This window comes from Mustelus asterias, chromosome 9 (assembly GCF_964213995.1).
Source record: "Mustelus asterias chromosome 9, sMusAst1.hap1.1, whole genome shotgun sequence".
NCBI classification, from domain to species: Eukaryota; Metazoa; Chordata; class Chondrichthyes; order Carcharhiniformes; family Triakidae; genus Mustelus; species Mustelus asterias.
The window spans coordinates 11,015,157-11,026,389 of record NC_135809.1 but is presented as its reverse complement, the minus strand read 5'-3'; positions in this window follow the sequence as shown (position 1 = coordinate 11,026,389).

Genomic DNA, 11,233 nt, shown 5'->3' with positions numbered 1-11,233 from the left:
GATGGGTGTGTGGGGTGGTGGTGGTTGGGGCAGGGGTGTTGCTGTGTGTGTGTGGGTGTGTGTGTGGGTGTGTGTGTGGGGTATGTATGTATGTGTGTGGTGGTTGGGGTGGGGGTGTTGCTGTGTGTGTGGCTGCAGTGAGATTTCTTTTGAAAGAAACTTGCAGTTTTAGCAGAGTCCTGACTGCCGCAACTTTCACAAGCACGGGACATCTGTGTCTACAGCCACCGAATAACTTGTGAAGCGTAGCCACTGTTGTAATGTCAGAAACAGTGATCAATTTGCACACAGGAAACTCGCAGGAACAGCAGCAGTGAGCAGAGAATCTGGTGTGTGTGTGTGTGCGTATGTGTGTGTGGGTGTGTGTGCGTATGTGTGTGTGGGTGTGTGTATGGGTGTGTGTGTGATATTCACTGAGGGTCTGGACACCAGGGATTCAGAATCTTCTCCAAGATAATGCCGCAGGATTTTTTATGTTCAGAGGGAAAGTTTGACATGTCAGTCCAAAAAAAACTGCACCACTGACAGTGTGGTAGTCCCTCAGTACTGTGGATTTGTTAGTCCCACGTGTTAGAATAGGAGTTGAAGACTTAGCTGTCTGAACTAGAGGTCAGTGGGCTAGTAACTGAGTTCACAGTTAGACCAACCAGCCAGATGTTGGGATCACACCAGTTTCCCATGAGCTGTAACCACCGCCACCCACCCCCCCCCCCATTACCCCCAATACAGCAGGATTTTAACCCTGTCAAACAAACCGACTCCCCTTCCCAGAATCAACCAGAAATGAGAACCTCCCCGTCCATTGAACGAAAATTAATTTGAAATACGATTATTAATTAAGTAAAACCTTTTTTTTGGTGAGGTTATAAAATGTTTTTTTTCTGAGCTACTTTGTGATGCTGGCATGGGGAATTGAAGGGGAATCTTCCTTGTTCTCTCCAGTTAAACCCACAAGGCGCACAGAGGGTTTATTCTGGCATTAACAATCAACAGTGCTGGAAATCGCCCCAGATTCGTCCAGTGGTACAGAGGAAAGTCTCTGATGACTCTTTGGTCAGTATTGATAAGGAAGTGGTGAAGCAGTTGAATCCTTAAAAAAAATAAATGCAATGGACAAATTACTCTCCCAGTGTGACTTGGAATCATTCACCAAAGTATCCTTTCGGAAATTAATCCCATTGGAGTAAGAGCAGCAGCAATTGTGATGTCCACACCGAGTTGAGCTGGGCTGTCTCTTACTGCAAGGGACACGTGGGAGAACACACTGCTCCTTCCTAACTTGTGGGGGACACTTGTGAATGGAGTCTGTGTGCCAACAAAATTCAATGCGAGACTTTACCCGACTTTAGGTTCAACGATGCTTCCTATCCTGGGAGTTAGCTCAATGTTTTAGATGGTGGTTGGAATTAAAAAGCAGGGCTGTTTCCAACATGGATTCAAGATAAGTGTAGAGGAGACATGAGGAAGAAAAATATTTTTGCGGTGGGTGTCTGGTGTTCGCTACCGGAGTTGGTGGCGGAGACAGAGACCCTACCCTATTTTTTAAAAGTACCTGGATCTGCACCTTTAAGTGCTGTAAACTATGGGACGATGGGCTGGGTGCAGGAAGGTGGGATTAGAAAAGGCACCTGAGTGTCCTTACTTGAGAAAGGATATAATGGCACTGGAGGGGGTGCAGAGGAGATTCACTAGGTTGATTCCGGAGTTGCGAAGGTTGGCTTATGAGGAGAGACTGAGTAGGCTGGGCCTATACTCATTGGAATGAGGGAAGATGTTATAGAAACATATAAGATTATGAAGGAAATTGATAAAGGGGATAGAAGCAAGGAGGTTGTTTCCGCTGGTGGGTGAAACTAGAACTAGGGGACATGGCCTCAGAATAAGGGGGAGCAGATTTAGGACTGAGTTGAGGAGAAACTCCTTCACCCAAAGGGTTGTGAATCTATAGAATTCCCTGCCCAGTGAAGCAGTTGAGGCTATCTCATTGAATGTTTTGAAGGCAAGGATAGATAAATTTTTGAATAGTAAAGGAATTAAGGAAATTATGAAGTCCAACTTGTAAATTTCCAGTAGAAGATTGACTGCCAATAGGATCCTTCTACTGTTTACCCAACATAAAAGCATCTGTAAAATGTGCTTTTTTTTCAGGTGTATGTTGTAAGTGTGAGTGAGGTACACACAATGCCCAATTAACACTTGTGTTTTCACCATCTGTTCTTGTTAAGTCCAAGACTGAATTTTCTGCAGCAGTTTTGGGTTCCCAACCCCCTCCAGGATTGGCCTGGAGTCTCCAGGAATTGAAGATCAAAATCCAGGACACTGCTGTGTGCGACCCCGGTGAAAAACCATCACGACATTAAAAATGATTGTTCTGTTTGTCATTTTCCTCAAACTTTTCTCTTTGCCATAGTCTCCCTACAGTGAAGAAGGAGGCCATTCAGCCCATCGAGTCTGCACTGACTCTCTGACCGAGTACGTTACCCAGGCCCTCTCCCCAGCCCAATCCATGTAATCCCACACATTTACCATGACTCATCCACCTAATCGACACATCTTTGGACACTGAGGGGCAATTTAGCATGGCCAATCAACCTAACCTGCACATCTTTGATTTAATTTGATTTATTATTGTCACATGTATTAGTATACAGTGAAAAGTATTGTTTCTTGCATGCTATACAGACAAAGCATACCGTTCATAGAGAAGGAAAGGAGAGAGTGCAGAATGCAGTGTTACAGTCATAGCTAGGGTGTAGAGAAAGATCAACTTAATGCAAGGTAAGTCCATTCAAATGTCTGATGGCAGCAGGGAAGAAGCTGTTCTTGAGTCGGTTGGTACGTGACCTCAGACTTTTGTATCCTTTTCCCGACGGAAGAAGGTGGAAGAGAGAATGTCCGGGGTGCGTAGGGTCCTTGATTATGCTGGCTGCTTTGCCAAGGCAGCGGGAAGTGTACTCAGAGTCAATGGATCGGAGGCTAGTTTGCGTGATGGATTGGGCTACATTCACGACCTTTTGTAGTTCCTTGCGGTCTTGGGCAGAGCAGGAGCCATACCAAGCTGTGATACAACCAGAAAGGCTGCTTTCTATCGTGCATCTGTAAAAGTTGGTGAGAGTCGTAGCTGACATGCCAAAGTTCCTTTTTTTCATTTCATTTGGCCCATCGAGGCTGCACTGACAACAATCCCACCCAGCTCTTATCCCTGTAACGCTACGTATTTACCCTGTTAAAGTCCCTGACACTAAGGAGCAATTTAACATGGCCAATCAACCTAACCCACACATCTTTGGAGTGTGGGAGGAAACCGGAGCACCCGGAGTTCCTTGGAGAGTGCAGAATGCAGTGTTACAGTCATAGCTAGGGTGTAGAGAAAGATCAACTTAGTACGAGGTAGGTCCGTTCAAAAGTCTGATGGTAGAAGGGAAGAAGCTGTTCTTGAGTTGGTTGGTATGTGACCTCAGACCTCTGTATCTGTTTCCTGATAGAAGAAAGTATATCCTGGGTGTGTGGGGTCCTTAATTATGATGGCTGCTTTTCCGAGGCAATGGGAAGCAAAGGCAGAGTCAATGGATGGGAGGCTGGTTTGTGTGATGGATTGGTCTACATTCACGACCTTTTGTAGTTCCTTTGGATGCTAAGAGGCAATTTAGCATGGCCAATCCACCTAACCCGCACATCTTTGGAGCGTGGGAGGAAACCGGAGCACCCAGAGGAAACCCACACAGACACGGGGAGAACATACAGACTCCACACAGACAGTCACCCAAGGACAGAATTGAACCTGGGTCCCTCGCGCTATGAGGCAGCAGTGCTAGCCACTGTGCCACCATGCCGCCCATAACATTCCTACTAGATGCAAGGATATTAAAAATGGAGGAAAAGCTGTTTGGTTGACAGTCAAGCATCATCCAATTGGTTAAGGAGTCTTTTTGCTTTCCCATTGGTGAAGGAAGGTACTACGAAACAAGGATGGATGTTGGATGGATCACAGGCTGGAGCATGTGATGAAACTTCCCTCCAACCCCCATCAACCACCTCAACATTGCAGGTCTCCACCAGTTATGTGAGTTGGGGAAGGATCTTCAAAAAGCATTCATTTTCTTAGACAATTTTTTTTGTTGCAAAAATATACCTTATTCTTTGATTTGATTTGATTTATTATTGTCACATGTATTAGCATACAGTGAAAAGCATTGTTTCTGGCGCGCTATACAGACAAAGCATACCGTTCATTGAGAAGGAAAGGAGAGAGTGCAGAATGTAATGTTACAGTAATTATACAGGGTGGCATGGTCGCACAGTGGTTAGCACTGCTGCCTCACAGCGCCGGGGACCTGGGTTCGATTCCAGCCTTGGGTCACTGTCTGTGTGGAGTTTGCATCTTCTCCCCCTGTCTGTGTGGGTTTCCTCCGGGTGCTCCGGTTTCCTCCCACATTCTGAAAGACGTGCTGATTGGGTGCATTGACCCGAACAGGCGCCGGACTGTGGCGAGTGGGGGAATTTCACAGTAATTTCATTGCAGTGTTAATGTAAGCCTTACTTGTGACTCATAAATTAACTTTAATTCATAAAATACAGTAATTCATATAGATTTATTCATATAAAATACATTACAAAGCATTTGCTCATAAAAGTCATTTATGAACACGCTGAAATCTGAAACAAAAACAGAAAATGCTGGAAAATCTCAGCAGGTCTGACAGCACCTGTGGAGAGAGAATAGAGCCAACGTTTAGAGTCTGGATGAACCTTCGTCAGAGCTGACAAAACATTTTAGATTGTTAGAACAGTAAAATGCAATAATATTCACATTCTCTCCAGTGATCGAGATGTATTCTGAGGTGCTTCAGATCAGTAATGAGAACATTACAAACATTTCAATATTTTCATTACAGGGGGCGCAATTCTTTACAAACTATACACATTGGTCATGTTGCACTCTGAGGTACTTCAATATATTTACGTAGAGTTAGGATTAAGAACGCAGTCCAGTTTCACAAGGGGTTGGAGTTTAAGAGCCGTGGGGTTATGCTGCAACTGTACAGGACCTTGGTGAGACCACATTTGGAATATTGTGTGCAGTTCTGGTCACCTCACTATAAGGATGTGGAAGCGCTGGAAAGAGTGCAGAGGAGATTTACCAGGATGCTGCCTGGTTTGGAGGGTACGTCTTATGAGGAAAGGTTGAGGGGAGACTTAATAGAGGTTTATAAAATGATGAAGGGGATAGATAGAGTGAACGTTCAAAGACTATTTCCTCGGGTAGATGGAGTTATTACAAGGGGGCATAACTATAGGGTTCGTGGTGGGAGATATAGGAAGGATATCAGAGGTAGGTTCTTTACTCAGAGTGGTTGGGATGTGGGATGGACTGCCTGCAGTGATAGTGGAGTCAGACACTTTAGGAACATTTAAGTGGTTATTGGATAGGCACATGGAGCACACCAGGATGATAGGGAGTGGGATAGCTTGATCTTGGTTTCAGATAAAGCTCGGCACAACATCGTGGGCCGAAGGGCCTGTTCTGTGCTGTACTGTTCTATGTTCTATGATATTTACAAATACTCAATTGACTGAGTTCACTCAGAGATTCCAAGTTGCTGTGGCAACAATCACTTTTACCTGCATGTTGTGGTCTTCCGATATGGATAGTACTCTGTTGAGTGCCAGTCTCCTTACTCAAAGAAGGATGTAAATGCGTTAAAAGTTCAGGGAATGTTCGCTGGACTAATATCAGGAGTGGATGGGTTGTCTTATGAGGAAAGGCTGGACAGGCTGGGCTTGTATCCGCTGTAGTGTAGAAGAGGAAGAGGTGGCTTGACTTAAACATATAAGATCCTGAGGGGTCTTGGCTGGGTTGATGTGAAGAGGATAATTCCTCAAGTTTCCTTCAAGTTTCAAGATGGCGATGGAGCGTGGTGACCTCTTGCGAGCTTTTCCCAGCCTACCCTCTAAGTCTATCTTTTGCTCTCGTTCTTTGCTTTTAAAACTGTACTCTAACTCTATTAAGTTGATCTTTTTCTACACCCTTGCTATGACTGTAACACCACATTCTGTACTCTCTCCTTTCCTTCTCCCCTATGTACTCTATGATCGGTATGTTTTGCTTGTATAGCGTGCAAGAAACAATACTTTTCACTGCATCCCAATACATGTGACAATAATAAATCAAATCAAATCAAAATCTTGTGGGAGAATCTACAAATATAATTATAGAATCCTTATAGTACAGAGGGAGGCCATTCAGCCCATCAAGCATTGCTCTGACAACAGTCCCACCCAGGCCCCATCCCCGTAACTCGAATGTATTTACCCTGCTAGTCCCCGACACTAAGGGACAATTTAGCATGGCCAATCCACCTAACCTGCACATCTTTGGACTGTGGGAGGAAACCTAAGCACCTGGAGGAAACCCACGCTGACACGGGGAGAACGTGCAGACTCTGCACAGACAGTTACCCAAGGCTAGAATTGAACCCGGGTCCATGGCGCTGTGAGGCAGCAGTGCTAACCACTGTGCCACCGTGCTGCCCCAAATATAGGTGGCCATTGTTTAAAAATAAGAGGTGGCCCATTTAAGTCGGAGATGAGGGGAATTCTTTTCTCTCAGATGGTTATGAGTCTTTGAAACTTTCTTCCTCAAAAGGCAGTGGAAGCAGAGGCTTTGAACATTTTTAAGGCAGCGGTAGATAGATTCTTGATTAACTAGGGGGTGAAAGGTTATCATTGGGTAGCTGGGAATATGGAGTTGAGGTTCCAATTGGATCAGCCATGATCTTATTGAATGGTAGGAGCAGATTCGGGGGGCTGAGTGGCCTACTCCAGCTCCTAATTCGAATGTTTGTATGCAAAGGTGAGTAACTTGAAATGACAAGACCAGGAATATATTGTGGGGTTTTAATTACAGATCATCAATATTTAGCAAGCATTATTGTGTCACTCTGAATCACAGAGGTGATGAATGTTGACGTAATTCAGCAGGGGATGTGTTATGGCAGATCAATTAGGAGGATTCAATTGCTGGGGGGAATTAGTACAGTCGATCTTCCATCCCCGGGCGGCACGGCGGCACAGTGGTTAGCACTGCTGCTTCACAGCACCAGGGACCCAGGTTCGATTCTCGGCTTGGGTCACTATCAAAGAAAATTATAGCACAGGAACAGGCCCTTCGGCCCTCCAAACCTGCACCGACCATGCTGCCCAGCTGAACTAAAACCCCCTACCCTTCCGGGGACCATATCCCTCTATCCCCATCCTATTCATGTATTTGTCAAGTCGCCCCTTAAAATCCGCTTCCACTGCCTCCCCCGGCAACGAGTTCCAGGCACCCACCACTCTCTGTGTAAAAAATCTACCTCGTACATCTCCTTTAAACCTTGCCCCTCTCACCTTAAACCTGTTCCCCCTAGTAATTGACTCTTCCACCCTGGGAAAAAGCTTCTGACTATCCACCCTGTCCATGCCCCTCATAATCTTGTAGACTTCTATCAGGTCTCCCCTCAACCTCCGTCGTTCCAGTGAGAACAAACCAAGTTTCTCCAACCTCTCCTCATAGCTAATGCCCTCCATACCAGGCAACATCCTGGTAAATCTTTTCTGTACCCTCTCCAAAGCCTCCACATCCTTCTGGTAGTGTGACGACCAGAATTGAACACTCTATTCCAAGTGCAGCCTAACTAAAGTTCTATAAAGCTGCAACATGACTTGCCAATTTTTAAACTCGATACCCCGGCCGATGAAGGCAAGCATGCCGTATGCCTTCTTGACTACCTTCTCCACCTGCATTGCGACTTTCAGTGACCTGTGTACCTGTACACCCAGATCCCTTTGCCTATCAATACTCTGAAGGGTTCTGCCATTTACTGTATATTTCCTATCTGTATTAGACCTTCCAAAATGCATTACCTCACATTTGTCCGGATTGAACTCCATCTGCCATCTCTCCGCCCAAGTCTCCAACTGATCTATATCCTGCTGTATCCTTTGATGGTCCTCATCGCTATCCGCAAATCCACCAACCTTTGTATCGTCCGCAAACGTACTAATCAAACCAGTTACATTTTCCTCCAAATCATTTATATATATTACAAACAGCAAAGGTCCCAGCACTGATCCCTGAGGAACACGACTTGTCACAGCCCTCCATTCAGAAACGCACCCTTTTCACTGCTACCCTCTGTCTTTGGGGAGACCATGCAGACGCTACGACAACGGATGAATGAACACCGCTCGACACTCACCAGGCAGGAGTGTTCTCTTCCTGTTGGGGAGCTATTCAGCAGTCACGGTCATTCAGCCTCTGATCTCCGGGTAAGCGTTCTCCAAGGCGGCCTTCACCACACACGACAGCACAGAGTCGCTGAGCAGAGACTGATAGCCAAGTTCCGCACACATGTGGACGGCCTCAACCGGGATATTGGGTTCATGTCACACTATCTGTAACCCCCACAACCTGCCTGGATGTGCAAAATCTCACTAGCTGTCCTGTCTGGAGACAATACACATCTCTTTAACCTGTACTTAATGCTCCCTCCACTCACATTGTCTGTACCTTTAAGACTTGATTAGCTGTAAAGGCTCACATTCCAATCATTATTCATGTAAATTGAGTTTGTGTCTTTGTGCTTTGTTTGTAATCAGAACTCCCACCCACCTGACGAAGGGACAGCCTGTTCCGAAAGCTAGTGGCTTTTGCTACCAAATAAACCTGTTGGACTTTAACCTGGTGCTGTTAGACTTCTTACTACCTTCTTTGACCGAGCCAGTTTTGTATCCACCTTGCCAGCTCACCTCTGATCCCATGCGACTTCACCTTCTGCACCAGTCTGCCATGAGGGACCTTGTCAAAGGCCTTACTGAAGTCCATGTAGACAACATCCCTACCCTCATCAATCATCTTCGACACTTCCTCGAAAAACTCGATCAAGTTCGTGAGACACGACCTCCCCTTCACAAAACCTGTGTCTGTGCGCAGTTTGCACGCTCTCCCTGTGTCTGCGTGGGTTTCCTCCGGGTGTTCCGGTTTCCTCCCACAGTCCGAAAGGCATGCTGGTTAGGTGCAATGGCCATACTAAATTCTCCCTCAGTGTACCCGAACAGGTGTTGGAGTGTGGCGACTAGGGGAATTTCACAGTAACTTCATTGCAGTGTTAATTAAGCCTTACTTGTGACACTAATAAATAAACTTAAACTTTTAGGTGTTGCTGATGAATCAGAGTAATTGTTTATAATCAACGACTTCTTCCTTCATCTAACCTCGCCTGATCCAGTAAACTGTGAGAGAAAAAACGTGCCTGTCACTTTCCAAAAAACAAGTCTCGTGTTCACATTGAGCCTTCCACAGGCTCAGAACTCCCCAAATCCCCTAGCAATCGATTCAAGCTATTTTCATTTGTAGTCACTGTTGTGATGTAAGAAAATGGCAGCCATTGTTTTGCACAGCACAATCCCACAAGCGGCAATGTGGTAATGACCCAATTATCTGATTTGCTATGAGGTTGCTGAAAACCAGCCAGGAGATCAGGCGGGACTCCCTTGCCTTTCTTCATGACGGTACCACCCACTTTAGCATCTCATCCGAAGGTTGACCCCTCTGGCAGTGCAATTCTCCCTCAGTACTTCACTGGATTTATTTAGTTGAGGAGGGGTAATCATAGAATCCCTACAGTGCTGAAGGAGGCTATCTGGCCCATTGAATCTGCACCGACCACAATCCCACCCAGGCCCTATTCCCGTAACCCCACATATTTACCCTGCTAATCTCCTGGCCCAAAGGGGCAATTTAGCATGGCCAATCCGCCTAACCTGCACATCTTTGGACTGTGGGAGGAAGCCGGAGCACCCGGAGGAAACCCACGCAGACACGGGGAGAATGTGCAGACTCCACACGGGCAGTGACCCAAGGCCGGAATTGAACCTGGGTCCCTGGTGCTGTGGCACTGTGCCACCCTGCCACCACATAATGTGTGTGCAGGTGTCAGAGAGAGATGTTCCTGATGCCAACTATGGGCACTCTAAGCAGAGAGAAGCAGGCAAACTGACGCCCAGAGCATCGGGAATGAGCAGATCATTAAGAGTTGCTTCAGTGTATGTATTGACTTATTCCACTGTTTGGAAATAGAGTTGGCAGTTCAAATTGTTTGTTGTTTTTCTTTGGCACTGGTGACACATTGCGGCTCTTCTGCCTTTGGAAGTTTGAACATATGCATTGCTTGTTTAGTTAAGTTGCTGAGTGCGCGTTAACCTTGAACACAATCTTTTTGTGCACAGGCTGCACTGTGGTACAGGACAGACAGTACCCCGATTGCATCCAGTCGCTGGGCTACATGCAAGAGACATGAATTAACCATGTCACCGTGTCTGAAAAACCACTAATCTGGTTCTTCATTTTGTAATTATGCAAAACACGATTTCCGTTTGAGCCTCGTACGTAAGACTTTTATGAAGTGCTGAATGCAAATTGGCAGTTGTCTAAATTTATATTAATGCCACAAGTAGACTTACATTAACACTGCAATGAAGTTATTGTGAAAATTCCCAAGTCGCCACACTCCGGTTCAGGTACACTGAGGGAGAATTTAGCGTGGCCAATGCACCTGACCAACACATTTTTTGGACTGTGGGAGGAATCTGGAGCATCCGGAGGAAACCCACGCAGACACAGGGAGAATGTGCAAACTCCACACAGTGATCCAAGCCGGGAATCGAACCCGGGACCCTGGCGCTGTGAGGCTGCTGTGCTAACCACTTTCATGTGCAGCTCAGATCATGAATGTAGTTCCCTCAGCCTTCCCTCTTTTGGTCCGCTCATTATCTAGCAGTCTTCATCCCTGCACCTTCACTCCTTCACACAAGAAACCACCAAGTGTTGTGAATGTAGCCTAATCCAGCCACATGCAAACCAGCCTTCCATCCGTTGACTCTGTCTACACTTCCCGTTGCCTCGGAAAAGCAGCCAGCACAGCCCAGGACCCCACGCACCCTGGACACTTCTTTCACCTTCTTCCATCAGGAAAAAGTTACAAAAGTCTGAGATCACGTACCAACCAATTCAAGAACAGCTTCTTCCCTGCTGCCAGACTTTTGAATGGGCCTACCTTATATTAAGCTGCTCTTTCTCTGCACCCGAGCTATACCACAAGCAGTTCAGGAGTAGGAACATGAGGAAATCCAGGAACGTAGACAGCCTCTTTCTCCCTTCACTGTAGTGAAGAATTCATCCAAGTATGAAACA